The sequence below is a fragment of the Camelus dromedarius genome, chromosome 10 (genome assembly GCF_036321535.1).
Source record: "Camelus dromedarius isolate mCamDro1 chromosome 10, mCamDro1.pat, whole genome shotgun sequence".
Taxonomy (NCBI): Eukaryota; Metazoa; Chordata; class Mammalia; order Artiodactyla; family Camelidae; genus Camelus; species Camelus dromedarius.
The window spans coordinates 8889091-8909653 of NC_087445.1; the positions used below are offsets into that span (position 1 = coordinate 8889091).

Below are 20563 nucleotides of genomic sequence, written 5' to 3' on the forward strand. Positions count from 1 at the left end.
ATAGAGTAAGTCTGTCAAATGAGTTTTAAAATATCTTCCACCCAGTTTCAAGGAATTTTTTTTAAAGTTTCATAAAGTTCTTTGGCCTGCTATGCTTTATCTTTTGACTGATTTTATATGACCCCATAAGCCTTAAGTTGACATGTGAACTAGAGCCTTACTCTCATCAGCACACTCACTGGGGAAGCTTGCCAATTTTCTTTTGTGCCTGGAGTCCACGTCACAGGTTATTGTGTTGTTTTTCATTAAATTGAGAAACGCATCTCTTCTGAAATGCTGGTATGTTGTGCAGAAAAGTAGAATCAGCTACCTTCATAAATGTTCTGGTGTCTCATGTTTCCTCCAAGATTGTTTAAAATCATTTTTGTTTATTGATTTAATCTGTTGTTTTTTTTTTTTAACTCTAAGCTTGAAAAGGATCATTACCTTTTCAGGTGTTATTTGAGGAAGAAAAAAATAGTAAAAATCAGAGTGAGAACATTGTTTCATTCTGGGGTGTGTGTGTGTGTGTGTGTGTGTGTCTGTGTGTGTTTGGAAGTAAATAGATGTTACCAACCCTGTGATCATCACTTGTCTATCTGTTCCTTGAAAATAGAACCTTTTCAATATTCTTGTTCATAAGTCAGGTATTTTCAGAGAAAAGATCAAATGGAACAGAGAGAAATCATTTTGAAATTTGTATCTGATCCTGATCCATCTAATCTGGAGTTCAGCAACCCAGCAGCACTCTTCCCTTCAACCTGGCCATCAGTAGGAAAGCACTTCTTGTCAGACTACCGAGGAAATCTTTCTAATCCCAGGATCCTGCGAGGTCCTCTTGTCTTTAGTGGGTCAGAGAACTGGAATGATGTATTTGTTTGATTTGGGATAGAGTTGTGATTTTTGTTCTGCATTCGTTCGTATGGTGCTTATTCTCTGGAAAACATGTTCTTCAATCAGTCTATGAAACTCATAATGGTTTTAAATAAGCTCCTTGGAGGCTTTTACTTCAAAGAGCGTCACATTGGGTAAATAAAAATACTCTATTCTTCATATAGAATCATTTCACAGTGTTTTTCTAACAGTGAAGCAGTTGGGAAGAGCCATATGATATCCCTGGGCCACTGTCCTTGTTACGAACCACGCCTATGTACAAAATACCTGGGGCCTCAGGCTGCGGTCAGCTGCCTGGTGATAGTGCGGGACACCAGAAGGCAGCTGTTGCCCTTTCTAGCTTAGCCTGCTCACGGGGATCCATCAGCACAAAGGCAAGTCCGTGACCCAGCTGGGGACTAAGCCCATGACTAGGTTTCAACCTCTGTTCAATGATCAACATCACAAAATAGTTTATTGAAGTATAAAAAACAAACAAAATCAATATTTTAACCAGTTTGAGTGGAGACAACACTGGTGTCATATTTGCTTAAGACATGGACCATTGCATCCAGACTCTTGGGCCTTCATTTATTGTTTGTAGCAAGAAGGGGGTGCATTTAAATTCAGCTCTCACAGTTCCTTGCCATCCTCTCCTGTGATTATGAGCAGGTGTATTTCTTTTCCCCAGCCACATTCACAAAGGATTGAAATGAAAAACAGTAGTACCATGTTACACCTATGTGATCACCACAATAGTTTGAGATGAATAGAGCTTCTCCCACTTGATCAGAGGGAGAACTGTGTGTTCTTTAAGCACCTGATTTTTAAGCAGTGTACTTGATTGATGTTCCTGAATTGATCCTTTTTGTGCCTGGCTAAAAACAGGGTGCTTATATACCTGAGAGAAGTTCACCAGTCCAACAGCTCCTACAAATGTGAAGCTTTCCATTTTTATATGGAAAATGTCTGTCTTGGACCTTTGTTTTTTCCATCCCCACAGTGGATCATTTGCACCCTTCCTAGAAATACCATCTCACTTGGCAGCTTTTCATTAAATGAGAGATTACATTTGTCAGTGTTCTCAGAGAAAGCTGTATTTATATTTATCAGGGGCTGCTTTATACATTACGAGGTCCCTGCGGTACTGGGAAGGCCATGGAGAGCTGTCAGCCCTCTGCACCTCTTGCCTGCTGAATCCAAACAGCTCAGAACCGGCGCTGGCCCAGCCTAGAACCCAAGCATCGCAGAGCAGCTCATCCCTTTTGTAAGGGTCTCAGGTTGTGATTTATTACTAGCTGAAAACCCGGGGAATATAAAAAGAAAAAAAAAGATATTTATTTGTCATTGTTAGATGAATTTTCATGTGAAGATGCTTGTCACTATATTTTCACATTTAATCTCTATGCATTTATTTGTCTTGGGCAAATTCAGCACTTACTTCTTTATGGGTTAAAGAGGGGTTATTTCATAATGCTGAGATTCAATCCATGTTTGCTTGTTTTGCTGATGAATTCTGCTTTGCTTTTTGTTACAAATTCTGCTGATCAGCCATGGGAAAGTTGAATCCAAGTTCAAGTTATCATATGTATTTGAGAGAATCACACAATTCTACTTTGTTTTCTCTATGTTATGATATCAAAAGTCAGTTTTTTGACAGAAGTTTTCTCCTATAAAATTTCCACAAGTACATTGAACAAAGGTTGTATGTTCTTTAGACCTTATAAAATATTCAGTAAGGTCCTTTAAAATATTGTAAAGTGATAGGTTCAAAAAGCCTACAAATAATAAACACTGAAGGGGTTGTGGAGAAGAGGGAATCTTCCCACACTGCTGGTGGGAATGTGAATCGGTGCAGCCATTATAGAGAACACTATGGAGGTTCCTTAAAAACTAAACATGGAGTTACCATATGATCCAGCAATCCCACTCCTGGACATGTATCCAGAAAAGACGAAGACTCTAATTTGAAAAGATACATACACCCCAGTATTCATAGCAGCACTATTTACAATAGCCAAGACATGGAAGCAACCTAAATGTCCATCAACAGATGACTGGATAAAGGAGCTGTGGTATATATATACACATACATACATACATACATACATACATACATACATACATACATATATACAATGGAATACTACGCAGCCACAAGAAAGAATGAAATAATGCCATTTGTAGCAACATGGGTGGACCTAGAGTTTATGATACTAAGTGAAGTAAGTCTGACAGAGAACGACAAATATGTGATATCAATGATACATGGAATCTAAAATATGATACAAATGCTCTTACTTGCAAAACAGAAACAGATTCACAGACATAGAAAACAAACTTATGGCTACCAAAGGGGAAAGGGGGTGGGGGAGGGATAAATCAGGAGTTTGGAATTAACAGATACAAACTACTGTATATAAAATAGATAAACAACAAAGTCGTACTGTATAGCACAGGGAACAATATTCAATAACTTGTAATAAAACATAATGGAAAAAATATGGAAAAGAATATAAGAATATATATTTGAATATAAGAATATATATGTGTACACATATGTATTTGAATCACTTTGCTGTATACCAGAAACTAACACAACATTGTAAATCAACCATACTTCAAGTAAAAACAAAAAAGGAAAGAAAGACAGGATTTCTGACTGGCTTTGCCCCTATAACCAAAGAGTTTAGGTGAGTCACTAGAATCTCTAGATTATGATGTCTGCAATTTGCACAATGAGAAGAGCTTATTTAATTTTCGGAATGATTTAAAGTGATAATAGAGAGTCAAAAGAACATTTGGCACATACCTTGCCTTTAATAAAATTAGTGGAAATCGTAATTGCATACCATCATTGCCACATACTTCTAAAGAGAAGAGAAACCAAGAACTTGATTCTAAAAAACAAAAAATCCAAGATCTTGCCCCTCAGTCGAGGCAACTTTTAAGCTATTTTTACCTCCTTTTCTATTGTTCTAGTGGCGGCTGAACTAACTCCTGACAAGGTTGATGTATGAATTTCTTTTTTTTTTAACTTTTTGTTAATTTTCAGATAGACTAAAAGAGAGCAACAGTAAAATGAAATTATGAGGAAAGGAGGGGAACTTTGGAGTTTTTTGGAGCACAGGGACACTATATAATTTATTTCTGTGATTCAAAGCCAAAACAGTATCTGGCTCATAGTTTGTAGTAAAATTTTGTTAAACTGAAAACAGACCAAAATTCATGATGCCTTTACTTTAATAGCTAGAGTGGTTTAAAAATGCATTATTTTGTAGACGGTGGAAAAACTTGAGGAATTACTGTTGATTATCAAATACCCAACTGCTCTAAATAACTTGTATTTGTTCTGCTACTTTTAAATTGCACAGGAAGGAAACCAGTATTCAGAGAAATAATGTTTAAATGAAACAAAACAAAACAAAAAAAAGCACAGGACTCATCTGAAAGTTGACATACTTCCCATAATATTCACTACAGGGATGGGCAATTATTTGAGCGGGCATCATGGATACTAGAAAGTACAATATAATGTTGGTCAAATACATATCATAATGATAATTAGTATAATACTGGTATTTCTGGACTTAATCCATGGTTGTGTATCAGGTGCTGTTCAGTACGTTTACATGTATAGTATTATTTATGAATACTGCAATAAAGAACATGTATTATTTTCAATTGAAAATGAGGAAACTGAAGCACGTAGGGGTTTGGTAATTGGCCCGAAGTTATTCTGCTCTTACGTGGAAGAACTAGAATTTGGAGTTACTGGAGTCAGACTATTTACCTTTGTGTTAATCATGCACTGGCTGCACTTTGACCTTTTCTAAGACACATTTTGTAAAAATCATAAAATTCTACTCCTAGAAGCTCTTAAACCCTTAAGTGGGGCATTTGAATGAGAAGCTTGGGTGATGTCTAAGGATGAATGTGTATTTATATTCTCCCATCCTCCCACTTAACATAGCTTACATCAAAATGCTCATTACAGAAACTGCTTTCCTCTATTAATCTCCCCATTTATTAAATGTGTTATTTAGCTTATACCTAGATAGTTTATATCTGAAGTTCATCATTTAAAAAATAACATGATTATCATCTTTGCAGTGTCATTGGTAGAACAAGAAAAGTTTAAGTATATAATGTTTACCCAACAAGGTGATACAGTAGAAGTCTCAGTATTAATGATAATAAGATTAGTACTTTATGAGAAGATATAAATGTTTTTCAAGAAAGATATTCTAAAATGAGCAAGGTATTTGTGCTGGGTTCTATCTAGCAGTGTGGTTTATCAAGCAAGACATCTCATAAAGGAAAAACCAATCCATGTGGAGTGAGAAAACCTAGTCTCCCGTCTTCGCTTTCAGATGACCTTGGAAAGGTCTCTTAACAGGTTATGAACCTGCACACTGTGGAAGGAGTCTGGACCTGGCAAATCTACTGGCACCCCCCCTCCTCACCCTGTCTTCACTACCCTTCAGCTGACTTAAAAAAAAAAGCTTTATTAAATTATAATTAATATAAGAAAAACTACACGTATTTACTTGGGTGATTTTGGTCTGTTCTGAAACCTACTAAATAATGTACTCTTTAGGGCATTTACCTGGGAAAATCCCCTTAACCCACCTACTCAGATATTCTGTTTGACTTCCTCTCTCCATCCAAATTCCCATCTTAAATAACACCTTTTCATGGGAAGAGCTCGCTGGCTACCCTATGTAAACCTGACTCAGCCTCCAACCTTATTGGCTTCTTAACAATTATTATCTGAAATTATCATATTAATCGCTTTGTTTACATGCTGTTGCCTGTTTATCCCTGATAGAATGATGTCTCTATGAAAGCACAGATCTCGTCTGCCTTTTTTAATGCATTATATCCTAAGACAAAGTAGATTCTCAATAAATATAGGTTGAATGGAAGAAAAAATAGCTATCCAATCATGCTGAGACAGTTACTATGAGGAGAAAGAAGATAGCAAATGTGAATGCATCTCCTGAACTGTAAAGTACATGATGAATTTGTATTAGTAGGTAGGTCTTAACACTTTCATGTGACTTGCCCAATGTTATAAGAGGGATTATGGAAAACTAGAATCTGAACGCAGACAGTCTGAGTCAAAGACCTGTAATTGCAGTCATTTGCTACCGTTCATGTGCAACTACAGAAGCTGGGCAAGATAGTGTGGCCAACTACCTCAAAGACAATAACTCTTTCATCATTAGCTCAGAGAGATGTCAGCTTATCACAACTTTCAGTGTAGTCCAACATGAGCTGGGAAACTCTGTAACTTATTTTAAGAACTTGGTTTAGAACATTTGACTTCTTGTTGTCTTTGGATTGCCAAAGACTGGTTGGGATCATCACAGTGAGTAATTCGTCACTCTTTACCTTCATTTGCCATGACTGAGGATATTCAAGGAAGGGCTCATTGGTGAAGAGAGCAGAAGGGAGCTAGCTGCATGAAGCCTACAACTTTCAACTCACTTTTTCATGACCTGAGAGAGAAATGTGGCTGTACTGAGTCGGATTTCAGTATTAAAACATATTTGCCTGGAGTGAATTCTCTTGGGATTTAATTCACAGCTGTTAGAAAGAAAAAGACTTAAGAGAAGCCATATGTGCTTATTTTATAATTGTTTCAGGCACTGCTTGAAAAAATTCAGGTTTTTCTAACCTTAAAATATTTTTTATATAACTGGCTTATATGGGTCCCAGTGCCAGAGCCTTTTTCATGATATAAGCAGGGCATTGACTATGATTTTTTCCTTTTCTCCTGTCAATATCATTTTATGTCATTCAGTTGTTTACACCATTCTTCTGGAGTGTTGGATAGGTATTTCTTTTAGACCTGGAGGAAACATATTTTGGTTTCTTCATCAGTTGCTTTATAAAGTTTGCCAGAGAGGTATAGCTCTAAATTACTGATATTCTATCTGGAAAAATAATTTAGTTAACCACTAAAATTTCAAAGGTTTACCTTTTGTCAAATAGGGTAACTAATGAAATGGTAAGAACTGCACAGTAAGAAAATCCTGTACTAGCCTTGCTCACATTTTAAGAGGGGTGTGGATGAAGTAGAAAAAGCAGAATGTCAAGAGAACATCTTACAGCATTAAGGAAACAAGACACTTAACCTAGGAAAGGAGCTTACAAAAGACTATTTATTGCTCTCAAATACTGGAAGAGACATATATTGAAGACTCATAGGCACATGAAATGCTAACAGCACCTTCTCTGAACCACTCTTTGGTGAGCAAGTGTTGTGTTAGTGGGTAAGTTTTCCATGAGTAGAAACAGTAAAATGTGAGGTAGAAGACTGCTTACGGAAGATGTCGTAGGTAAGAACTGATTTTTCAGATTGCCAAAACACACTTTAGAATTTTTTCAAGTTCCATGTGTTTGAGGAATAAATAGGATCTGAGCCCTAGATGTCAGAAGACCTGAGATGTAGAACTAATTCTCATGGACCTCTGAGGGTCATTTGCCATATCACTTAAGCACAATTTTATTATGTTCAGTAATGTCCAACCTTTACGTTCAGCTAAGCCCTCAGATGGGGTTGTACTTTTGAGCACTCTTTCTTGAAAATTTTAAGTCTTCCTCGATTACCTGGGACCAGCCAAGGCTGTGACAGTGTCTGGCATGTTTCCCCAAACCATTGCCAAGACCTATGTAAGCCCCACCTTCCAGTCCAATTCAGGATGCTCTCTGAATGCTAGCTCCATGCAGGAGGTTGATGAGATGCCCCAGTAAGCTCCACACTTGGCACACATACAGTGTCTAAGGGTCCCATCTTTGAGTCCAGGTTTTGCAAGTCGATTGTTCCCGCTGACCGGCATGGCATTTCTTTCCACAGAGTGCATGAGACTGGGCTTTCTGAATGGTGCTAACATGCTGATCCTGAGTAATCTTCACTCATGTTAGACATAGGATGAGTTCAGGACTACCAGTTCTCCACTGTTAAATGCTGGATAGAAGCCCTGTGTGTAGTTTCATGTGTAAGTTCTCATTCATCTGTGTGCCAACCTTCATGAAGCTTCCAGTGTGCAGTAACTGAGAGCACCAGGACTAGCCACAGGCAGCCTTTACTCTGTGTGTGCCCTAACACTGGCACTCATGGTGGCCACCCAGCCCCCCATGCATTCTCTGTGATGCATTCTCTGATGGTGGCAGAAACTAGTTCTTCCAAGGACTTGCATGACTTTTGCTCCTAAAAGAAACTGAGACCTTTCATTTGATGTCTTCTTTGCATCCAGTCAATGGAGTGACACTGTGCTTTCCCAGGTCAATCATAAGCCACGCTGGGTAAAGAACAGGCATTCCTTGTATGAATGGAACCACCTGTTACTCTGCCCATGGGCTCTTTGTCTGTCCTTTCATGACTGGTTTTGTGTGGAAAGCAGAAGTATGGTCAATATTGAAATAAATTACCTTCTAAGAAAGAAGTGGTCAAGACTTAAAGGGGTCAAGAGAATGCATTATTGGGAAATGTGTTTTTTTTTTTTTAATGTTTACACCATATAAAATTCTGAATGGTAAATTGAACATGACCATAAAATGAATTATGGTTTAGATTTTTCTGCTTAATCCGGAAAACACTTGCATTCGTGGTCATTGTCAATAATGCAGAGTAATAACCTTTGAGACAGTCAATGGGTCAATGGAAGTCAGTATTCATGGGTAGCATAATGGATAACAGAATTATGAGAAATGAGGTAATTAGCATTAAATACATGGTATTAGAGGACTTCAGGGACAAAAAATACTGTGTTATTTTAATACAAACTGGTTCTGTAAAGCCATGGCTTTGTGAATAATGACTGTTGCTACACTTTCCTCAAGTTTGGGAGATGTGAAATTAGCCAGGAACAGCATATGTCACAATATAGAACATTCAAGAGAATTTATTGACTTAAAGAGAAACAGGTGGTGCTTGGGCACTAGGTATAATCTTCACGTCCACTGACTGGACAGTAATACATAAGAAACTCTTCTCCACTCATTGTTCTATATTTTCACCAATAAATTATTACTCTTGGGGTTCCTGGAATCTTCTCATACATGTTTAATCAAATTGTTTATATAGATGGGTACCCTGCGAGCTATTTGCTTGGGGCCCCACATGCACTAGAGATGGCACTGCTCATCTGTTTTAAAAATTGGACTGTATTCTGTAAAACATTTCTTCTGACTCTAAAAGGCTATGATTTTACATGACCCTTTTATTATCTGTTCCATAAATATATTTGTGCATCATTTTAGCCAACAGTAAGAATAAGCAAGCTTAAGTAGACTAAACTTGATGTTCAAATGAGGTAAAATATTCTGTGATATTGTGAGAAAAACTAGATCAGATTTGAGTACTTGTGGGAATAATAGCTGGATCTTTGCTGAGTCTATTAATTAATTTTATGATTCACTAACAAACAAGTTATACAAAGAATTTTTGTATAAGTTCAAGATCACAGTTAAGTGATGCACCGGTGAGTGGGACTTCTAAGGTTTTGATTAGTTCCCCATGGTTAAGTCAGAGAATTCACTAAGAACAGAGAATCTATTGGCCATGTTAGGGGACCTCACGACCCTGGGAGAGCTTATTTTTATACACTTTAATGTTTTTTTCTCCTTAACAGAGGCACTGGGGATTGAACCCAGGACCTCATGCATGCAAAGCATGCACTCTACCACTGAGCTATAGCCCCCACCCCCATTTATATACACTTTAATCTGGGGTCTGGGGAAGGACAAATGTCTTTGCTGAAAGGCTTTACTCATTAGTGCAACCTTGGCCGCACAGATAGCTAATCGATTTATTGGTGCACAATTCAACACACTGGATAGTTCCTCAGGTAGGTCTGGCCATAGCCTACCCTGTAGATAATGACTCTTCCACTACACAGGTCCCTTTCATGTGCTTATGTGTCCAATATAAGTGCCCCGTAAATACAAAAAAAAAAAAACCCAGAAAACAAAAACCTGAGAACAATTAAAATATCAAGATATATGCCAACAATGAAAACTACTCAGCTTTTGGGGGATTCCTAAACATGTGAAACGAGTTAGCCCCACACCTTCAATCAGGGACTGATGGGTTTGATTAGCATTTGATGCGAAGACTTCTGATAGTAAAATGTTTTTATCCATGAAACATTGAACACAATGTAATTCAGGGACAGAAGTGGCCTTAAGTGTTGTCATTAAGTCTGCAACAGGTGCTAGGGACCTGCGGGAGATTTGCAGGAGGAAAGTTGATAAGTAGTAGCTTCAAAGATATTTTAAAAAAACTTATATATCAGGTTTCAGACTGAAATGGGAGGAACCAGAGATTGCATAGCATAGTCCATGCATATGTGTTTTGGTGTCATACATCTTGACTTTAAAACTCATTTGTTAGTTACTAGCTGTGTCATATTGGGCAAAGCAGCTGTATATGGTTGTGCAGGTTGTACACTGCCCAAGTTCTCTCAGCCAGCAAGATTCAGCCAATGATCTACTTGCAAGGAGATGCACAGAGTTGCTTCTACCTGGAAGTAAGGAAGACTTTTTCTCAACCCCAGGAAGGAGTTTTGTACCTTGAGGGTACTAGTTAAATCTCTGAGACTCAGTTTCTTCATCTTAAATGTGTACATCATAATATCTAGCTTGTGGGGTTGCTGTGACATTTATGGAGATAAGGTGGGAAGAACCTCCCACAATACAGGCACTCAGTTAGAGGCTGTTAGAATAATAGGACCGTGGCTCTGTGCTCAGCTCTGTGTATGTATGAGAAATTATATGTATTATAGGATGTCTTCTGGGAGATAGAGTTTATTTGTGGGAAATAAAATGTGCCCAATAACCATACTGAGTAGGAGAAGTTGGGGGGCCAAGAAAATAAAGCTTCATGGCAGAGTCTGGGGGCATTTTACTGTATAATTAACAAGTTATACCTCCTTAAAGGATGTTTTTAGAAAGTCCTTCGTTTTGGGAAAATGTATATTCACTGTGACTAATAATATGCAAATTAGCCCTTGAAAAGAAGCCTGAGATGAAATATACCAACATGTGACTAGCATAGAGGGAGCTCACTGAGTGGACTTGCAGATTACAGGGTTCTTGGTTTAAACCCTCTGTCTGCTGTGTATCAACTTCTTGTTCTTTAATAAATTATTCTCTGACTTCCTTTTTCCTCAGTTGAAGTGGATTATGTAATAGACCCCATCTTAACACTTTTACTGTGAGAATTAAATGCAATCATGAAATAAATAACTGTAAACTATGAATAGTATTATTATCATCCTTGAGCAGGGACACTAGAGTTGACTGACTTCATCCATTTCCAAATTTTGGTTTTTCTGTAATGAGCATGAATTCCATTTACAGCAGAAAAATATAAACTTAACTATTAAAAAACATTCCAATATTAGGAAAACTTGTGATTATATGTAAGAAAGCAGGCATGTTTCAGAGACAAAAGCAATCAAATTTTCTCTGGGTTATGTCAAGTGGAGTAGAGTGGAGTGTTTTCTTATGCGTACTGTCGACTGAAATAAATGTGCAGTCTAGCAGTTGAGAGTTACATTTTATTTGGTGGGAGGAGGTCTTGAGCCAGGATAACAGCCTCTCAGATCGCTCTGAGGGACTGCTCCAAAGAGGGAGGAGAGGAGCTAGGATTATAGGAGTTTTACAACAAAGGCCAGGTAGTTGGAACAATAAAAGATCACTTGTTATCTAAAGAAAACCAGGCATCTCAAGTTAAAGAATTTAGTGCTTTTCTGTGTATGGAGGGAGCAAACATTTGGGCTCATTGAATTCATTCCTTTGACAAGCACCTAACTATCTAGGGCCAGTATCCGGTCCTTTCTTATTCTGAGTCCCCTCAGGGTGCACCATTGTGAGTGGCTGCAAAGGCTGGGCTGCAGGCTTGTCTTCACTCGGGGGTGGCAGCAGGGGCTGATGATTTGATGGCTTCAGCATTCTTTGTTTACTGATATGTTTGCGGTATTTTTCTTTCACAGTACCTTTTTTTCCAGTGGATACTTCCAAGGAACCATCTTTATATTCCTGCTGGGCTTGTATCTAAGCTACCAAAATAGGGGAAGGAGTGAGTGATCAGGGTAAGTTTGTCAGATTTAGGGAGAAAATAAGAGAACATGCAGTTACATGTGAATTTCAGGTAAACAATGGACATAATTCTTTACTCTTAACTATGCACCTGGTAATATTTGGGGGTATACTTAAAGAGCATTCATTGTTTGCATGAAATAAGAATTTAACTGGGTATTTTGTATTCTATCCAGCAAGCCTACCTAAGGGCTTAGTAATTGCAAAACTCACATCCCTTATCTTTCCTAAGGCAATGACGCTCTTTCAGACCTGCTGGGTTAATTTCTCCCTAGGCTGCCAAAATAGAGAACAGAGTGAACCATCAAGGCCGTCTAGATCTTGCTCTCTACTCTCAAGGATTAATTAGGCTAAAAAAAAGCAAAACAAAACACAAAAAGCCGGGCAGAGATGCTGAGGGGGATGACAAGATGACATCACAAAGGCCCAGCCTGATGCAGCAACTTCAAATACAGAGGAAGGGGTGAAACCAGGAGGTACATTACATGTGGTGTCAGCAGGGGTAACAATCCCTCAGCAGTCTTCTAAATCAACTTTTTCAAGGCAAGCATGAATTCATTTTGCCTAAATAGATCAAGGTATGAGAGTAATTTTTCAAATCTACAAATGTAGGCAGCTCTTCTGAGGTGGGAAGTCAGGGTTTGAAAGCATATTGGAAACTGGGGCTAAAAGCTGTCAACACTTGGGATCTCAAATGAGGGGTGTGTGAATCTGCAGTGTGTCTGGGACCAGGAGCTCTAGGAGCTGTCAGGAAGGGACGTCTGCCCTTGCCTTCCATGGACTTCCACAGTGTTTTTGAGAGGAACGTGTCTAATACACTGAGCATGGGCTACTTTTATATAGTTGAAGATTTGGACAGTAAATGAGCTGTTCAGATTAGGGATTATCTGTGAGCAGAGCTGATAGCATATCATTAGGATGTTAATTAGTTGATTGAAAACAAGCGCACATGGAAAAATGGAAGCACATTCCCATTGCACTTTACCATCAGCAACATTCTGCATTCGGGTAAAGGACAGTTTAGGTTGAGAATTCTTACTACTCTATTTTTCATTTTAATTATGAAAGCATTACTTCAGATACCTTAGGAAGAATTGTGTGTAAATTTTACAAATTGTCATGTAGATGGGCTATGAAAGTCTAATAGTTAGGATTTCTAATCTGTTGCTTTGAAAACAATCATCCTCTTTTGGTCTGACAAGGAAAGCACTTGATCACAGATTTGTTAGCAGAAGATTTTGCCTTTTAGTGTATTTTGGTAAGAAGTAGATTTAGAGCAATTAATTATGCATTAGCTGACAACTTATCACTGCTTTTTTTTAATCAAATGTCTCACCACATCACGTTCTAATTTTTATTCTCAGCCATCTGCCAAGCTAGGTAATTTTACCACATTTTGTTTTACATATGTGGCCTAGTTTGAAAATTTCAACATTTTTCTGGCTTTGTTTTCAACAGACACCAAACTCACATAATGGAATGTGTGAACGTTCCACATTTTTATACAAATATAAGCATCACAGAAAATATACATACTATTATTACTTGAGAAATATTGTTCATTAAGCCATATTTAGTTGAGTGCTTACTTCTTGATAAAGTCATCTGAATACTTCTCTTTTGTTTAAAAGAATACTTCTGATGGCTGGAAAAGAACATCTTTAAGATGTTCCTTGACTTCTGGTTATTCTCAGACTTAGGGAAAAAATATTTTTTGGGAGTGAGGGTATAGCTCAGTGACAGAGTGCATGCCTAGCATGCACGAGGTCCTGGGTTCAATCCCCAGTACCTCCAATAAAATAAATAAATAAACCTAATTACTCCCCACCAAAAATATATGTTTTCTGCACCCATTGCTGGTAGACCAGTCCCACAGCTATGGCTTCAGGCAGTGAAGAGGATAAAATTCTAGTTCCCATGTCCACATGGTGGACATGAATGGAATAATCCATGTTAAATGGGTCATACACGTGACAAAGAAAGCTTCCTAAAATTTATTAAACACAGGAGTAGGCTGAAAAATGCCCCCAGGTCACCAAATATATGTGCATGTCCTCATACCTGGAGACTGTATTTGGAAAAAGAGTCTTTCCAGGTATGATTAAGAATCTTGAGATGAGTTTATCTGGGATTCTCTGGGTCAGCCCTAAATGCTGTCAACAAGCATCCTGAGAAGTGAGAGAAAGAGAAAGACACACACAAAAGAGAAGGCTTTGTGGAGATAAAGGCAGGGATGGGAGTGATGTGGATGCCAGCAGAAGAATGCTGGGTACCAACAGAAGCTGGAAGAGGCAAGGAATGTATTCTCCTTGATTTTGGCCCACTGAAAATGTTATTGAACTTTTGGCCTCCAGAAACGTGAGAAGAAAAATGTCTGTTGTTTCAAGCCACCAAGTTTGCAGTAAAATATTAAGGCACAGGAAAGTATGGGAAATGGATGCAGCAACCTACTTTGTTCAGGGCCTCAATACGTGCAAGGTGTTTTTGTTACATTATCCTACTTGCTCCTCAGGATTATGTCTAGTTTGAAGAAGATTATATTCATATTAATTGTACAGAGGAGAAAAAAGAGGGAACTTGCCCACAGTCCTGCACTGCAGAGCAGCAGTGTCAAGATACAAGAGTTCAAGCGGCCGTAAAATTTATGGTGCATTTTCCTACTCATGTTTGCTCACTAATATATTATTCCTTTAAATCCCACCCCAACACTGGTGGCCTCTCTTTTAAAGGATTTATTGCTGATCTTTAGGTAGTAATGGAAAGAGGAGATGACCATTGTCTTAGATGAAGTTTTCATCACTACTTGCCATGGAGAGAATAGTCACGAAACATCTCTAGTATTTTTCTGCTCTTTTCCACTATTATAGTTATTTTCACAGAAACTGGCTAGCTTAAGATGGAGCAGCCTGTTAGATAGACTTTCAAATTTGTTGTGAGCCCTAAAGTCTTAACAGCTGGAGTTTCTCTTCATGAACATCTTAGCTTTGCTCAGAAGACTGAGTCTGAGGAAGCCTGTTACCCAAGAAAATGATAGATTTTCATTTGATCCCCCCCCAAGAGAATAAAATCAGGTTGAAAGTGTTAAGCCAGGGCACACTTTAAATGTATTCATTAAAAAATGATTACATGTATACATTTATGACTCAGATGGTTTCCTGTGTTAATGTGAAGGAACAGAAAAAATAGACTGTTCCCCGTTCATCATTCTTTTATTCCACTTGTAACATGCTAATAAACACATTCTAGCCTGAACCTGATTTTGTTAACATCTTACCAGATTAGGTGTAGAAGTGACCAAGGTTGCAGCAACTTATGAATCAGTCCTAAAACTACCCTCTCCATGCTCTCTGGTCTCCTTCTCTACCTTGTTCTTATTCTCAGGCCAGAGTGGATCTCAGGGAGGAAGTACTAGGTTTCATGATCTAAAGGATAATCTTTAGCACCATCAGATAGGTGCTGTCAGTGTAGGATGCAGTCAGTACAGGTAACTGCAGCAAGGACTAGAGAGGTTCTCTCATGGTAGACATTATCCAAAATGTCCAAAATATTAAATAGAACGAACCCATTCAAAAGGGCATAAAGAAAATGATTGTTTTATTATGTAAAATGTCTGTTTTGCATGGTTTTATTCACCTGAACACAAATTTATTCATGAATTCACGGCTCATTGTTATTAAGGACACAGTGATTCTCCATCACCTGCCAAGTTACATCATCATCCTTGCTCTGGATGAGGCTGGACTTCCACTTGTCTTGTGCTGCATCCGCTGAATGGACCTTCCTTTTCTGAGTCCTGTGAAATCTGATCAGTTGCCATTTTCTGTTGGGATACTGTTTCCTCATCTCATGACCTGAATTGTGATTTCCCTGATTCTTTTTATGTAGATTCTCTAAATGTTCAAACTTCACTTTGTGTAGAGCCTTTGGAGTGGTTTGGCCGCTCTCCTTCTGGCCACAAAGCAGGTGCCTTCTCTGCTGGTTCAGTCAGGAGTGTCTGTGGTCAGTCTGCTTGGCTTGGCAGTTTTCTGTGTATCTGGAGCACCCTGGCTGGCTCCATCAGCGTCCTCTGCTATGCCGTGGCAATGAAAATTTATAGAGTATTTTTCTCTTGGCAGGAAAAGTCATTTTTTAACTAAAAATGTATCCTACCATGAAAACTGCCATGACACTTGCTGACAGCACCGCTTGGATGGCAATATCTTTTTATGTATGAGGTTTAACTTATAGACAGTAAAATGCACAAATCTTAAGTTCACAGTTTGACAAATGTTGACATCAAGATACAGATCACTTTCATCCCCTACTATAGGTCCCTCCCCCCCTTTTCTATCAACCCCACCCCCTTTCCCAGGCAATCACTATTCAGATTCTATTACATTGATTAGTATTGCCTGAGTTTGAACTTCATATCAATGGAATCATACATCATAGGTTACAAATACCTCATGCATGCATGATGGATCTTTCGTGCCTGGCTCTGGCTTATTTTGCTCAACATGGTGTTTCTGACATTTATTCATTTGTTTACACTCATCGATACTTGATTTTTTTGTAAATAGATAAATGGTCTTCCAGTCCATGAATATACTACAGTGTATCATCCATCAGTTCTGCCATTGATGGATATTTGGGCTGTTTTCAGTTTGGGGCCATTATGAACAAAATTGGTTTGAAAACCCAATTTACAGGACACAGTCCTCTTGGGAATATACCTAAAAATGGAACTGCTGTGTTACAGAGTAGGTGTTTGTTTAACTTAATTAGCAATTGCAACTTCAGTACGTTAAGGGCAATTGTTAAAATATTTTATGTCCACTCCGGACAGGCAGCAAGAGTTCAAACCCCTGTAATACCATGGAATCAACAAGTTGGCTGTTATTTCTGAATTTTTAAGATAGTGTGTTTTATTCATTTATTTTTGATAAACATTTAACAGAGACAGAAAACGAGGATTGTCATATGCGTGACCCTAGAAACTCAGGCTGCCTCATTACAGGTGGACCATGAGCAAGGATGCTTTTCTTAATGAGAGGAGTTGCACCCAAGCTTACTTTCCGATGCTTGGGTGCACCTCTCTTTCTTTCTCTAGCATGTGCATTCTCAGTTGTGGTGATAACCAGCCCTGAGGGGGTGAAAACGGGGTCTTGAGAGGAGAGGGGGCTAAGAAAAGAACTGACGCTTTCTAAGTGTAAAGCACAGGTACACGTCCAGAGCACAGCGGAGCCGTGATGTATCTGTGGTGTTGCTGTACGTCAATGAGAGTCTCCTTGTGGGGGGCAATCTTGAAAAAATGGCTTAGGAACACTGATGTAGTAGCTTAAATATGATTTCTAACATGGCTCCGTATGTTGGTGTTTATATTTAGACTCTCTAGTGCCTACGTCCTTTCTTTCTATAGCTCACAAAATTCTATCTTACAAACTTGTGCTGTAAGAAAGGGTCTCAGAGAAGACAGGGACCTTCCCTGGAGCACCATTACATGATCTCCCCCCCAGCCTGGTCTGTTTCTCTGCGTCATGATGAGAGATCTTCAGTGCAGTATGTGTCTCTATTTGACAAGCTGGGGTTCATGGTTTTGCTTCTGAAGAGTATTCTGAACCCATGCCATGAGACATAGTGTTATTTGCCTCTATTCACCTTGTCAGAAGGTCTAAGTCCTTACTATATTCTATTTGTGTTCCATGAAAAACAATCCATATTAATTTTCTTGTTTGAGTTTTTAAAAATCTTGGCCAAGAATCTGCTGAGAAATCCAGTCTTATTCTTGAAAAATCCAGTCTTGTTCTTATCAATTCTTTCCCTAAGCCCAGTAATCTGCCCCCTGATCTCAAGTCCAGTGCTTCTGGTCATGACTCTTTTTAAGCATCCCTAAAGAGACCTTCTATTTTGCTGTCTGGTCATCCAAGCTTCACCTGCTTTGCTCCACTGGCTCAGAATATTGAGATTCTTTGATACTCATGTCATTCCCCATTTTCAAATGTTTACCTTAAGAATGAACAGAGATTTCTATGCCTCTTACACAACAAGCCGTGCCGACACAAACTGACTCTCCTTGACATCAAATGTGTAGGTCTCGTGCCATGTCCCAGTCTTCCTCCCTCCTACTCTGTCTTCTGCAAATACATTGCAGTATCTAGTAGTCAGTTCCTCAATTCTGACAAGTGTAATTCTACACAAAGTGGAAGAAGCTGATTTAATCCCTCTTGAGCTTATCTGTGGCAGGTGACCTGGGTGAGAAATTTGCTGTGGTCCCTCCTGATGGGCTTGTCAAGGAAGAATGACGAGTATTCTTTGCGTCTTTTCCCCCACAGACTCTTCTTCCCTTATTCTCATTGAATAGATAAGAGGCTTAGAGAAATAAATGCTGGACAGTCTGAGACTGGCTGGAGTCCAGGTTTTGAAAAAAGAAATGACTCTGAGGAAATATGGATTCCCTAAATCTTGTACATTGGGTGCCTTGAGGTTTGAAGTAAACCTGAGCTCCCCTCCTCCACGCTGCCCCAGAGGTGGGAGGATCATTTAAGGGAGCATTTGGATCCCTGGAGACTGGAATATAAATGGTAGAACTTGGGAGTCACAACGATGAGAGAGCTGGGAGTTGGTCCAGAGCATCAGCACCGTTAGCCTTTGAATGGTCCACGCAGCCTCAGACAGCGCACAATTTTGTGGGGACCATGACATACAGATCTGTGGTTATTAAGTACGGAACCCTGCGTGACACTAAGGAAGGGAAAACGTATCCTACAAAATGACTGACTGCATTTCCCATTAAACCTTCAAGGCTGGGGGGTGGGGGTGGCAGAGATAAGGAAGTCCAAAGCCAATTTGAACTCCTTTGGAACATGGGAGGGAGAGTCCATGCACTCAAGTGTTGAGACTCAAATTTATACTTGTTTTACATTTAACAGTACTGTGTTAGATTTTGAACATAACTCTCATAAATAGGCCATCCGTCTAGAATTTGTATCACTGTATCTTTTATATTTTTCTTCAAGGCACTTGACACTCTGATATAATAGTATGTTTGTTTATAGCTTTTCCTCTACTAGTTTTAAGCCCCATCAAGGATGAAGCTGTGCCTTTCTTATTCACTGCTCTGTACCCCATACTTTTAAAACAGTGCCCTGGTGTATAGTACTCAGAAACTCTCCTTGTAAAAAAAATAGGAGACATTGATGATGTCAAAATATTTAATCTTAAAATATTGGCAAGATGAATCTCTCTAAGAAATAAAATAATATTTCCTGGATTCTTTAAAATAACAGTATATCATCATTCTGTGTTTTGCTTTAATATTCTGTTCAATTTATTAGATACCTTTGCTTTTCTTGTATGACTTATCTTTGTTCAGAAGATGATGCCGCTGGCCAGCAGTTGGGGAAGAGTATGATTTTATGAGCTCACTCTATTTCTTTGACAATCTTAGACTTCTAGGCAGCCTGAAGTGACCTTATTTATGTCTCTCTTTGAATATTGCTAATATACCTTGCTATTTTAAACATATATCTAAATAGTGTGTTTTGTATTCCTTCTATTTCTGATTTTCCAAAGTAATAATAGATCACTTTCATATGGTAGATATTTAATATTGTTTACATCTATAGTCTACATGGTATGTTTACATTGCTATCAGCGAGGCATTTTTAATGTATTTTGAAATGTTGAATTTGTGCTAAAGGGATTAAGACAACTCTCTCTGTTTATCTAGAGTAAGTCAAAAAGTAAATTTAAGGCAGGGGGAAAATATTGTGAGAATCTAAGAGTAGGAGATTCCAACCTGTCTGGAGCCAAATTCCAGCAGACTTTAATCAGCACTGCATACATTCTGATGAAAAGAGAAAATCAGGATTTTTCTTTACTGTGAAATCTCACCAGATTACATATCTCTCCAGTGGGATAAATTCTTCTTTATTAGTCACGTAGTGTTTAGTAATAAATCTTCCCTTTATGAAAGTCTTAATCCAACTATAATAATTTGATATTTGTCACAGTTTCTCTGGGTCAGGAATTTGACACTGACTCGGCTGGGAACTTGTTGCTCGGGGCCCCTCCTGAGGTTGCTGCAACCACCTGAAAGGTTCATTAGAACTGGAGGATCGCTTTTAGGTGATTCTGTTACCACGCTGGCACGGTGAGGCTGAGTCCTGCAAAAGAGGACTCTTTTCACACGGGCCTCTCCATGGGGCTGATTGAATGTCCTCACATCATGATGGGTTTTTCCTGTAGAGAGTGATCCAAGAAACCTAAGCAGAAGTTGTAATACCCTTTATGATCGATCCATGGAAATCATGCTTCTACGCTGTCTTTTTGGTCATACAGACCAATCCTGATTCAACGTGGAAAGAAACAATAAAAATATGAAGACAATAATTATTGGAGTCCATTTTATGGGCTGACTTCTACAACTTTCATACTTAAAACTATCTCTAATCAGAATTAGAGACAGAGAAAGCAGAAACATATTTCCCCAGTTGTGAACACCCACATTGTTAAGCTCCTTCAATGGTATTTTTCTGCTGTCTGAACTGATAATCAGTATCTCCAATGTCCAGCCCTGGTGTTCTTTAGGGAGAATCCAAATGATATTCAAATAGACATA

General features: G+C 38.6%; 1 long non-coding RNA gene and 1 other non-coding gene across 2 annotated transcripts in view; one reads left to right on the top strand and one right to left on the bottom strand.

The window, feature by feature from the left end:
* LOC135322246 (uncharacterized) overlaps positions 1–20563 on the top strand; it is a 449868-nt gene that overhangs the window by 201173 nt on the left and 228132 nt on the right. The window lies entirely within an intron of this gene.
* On the bottom strand, positions 9492–9564 carry TRNAA-UGC (transfer RNA alanine (anticodon UGC)). Its single transcript has one exon. It is a non-coding gene; the product is annotated as a tRNA-Ala (tRNA).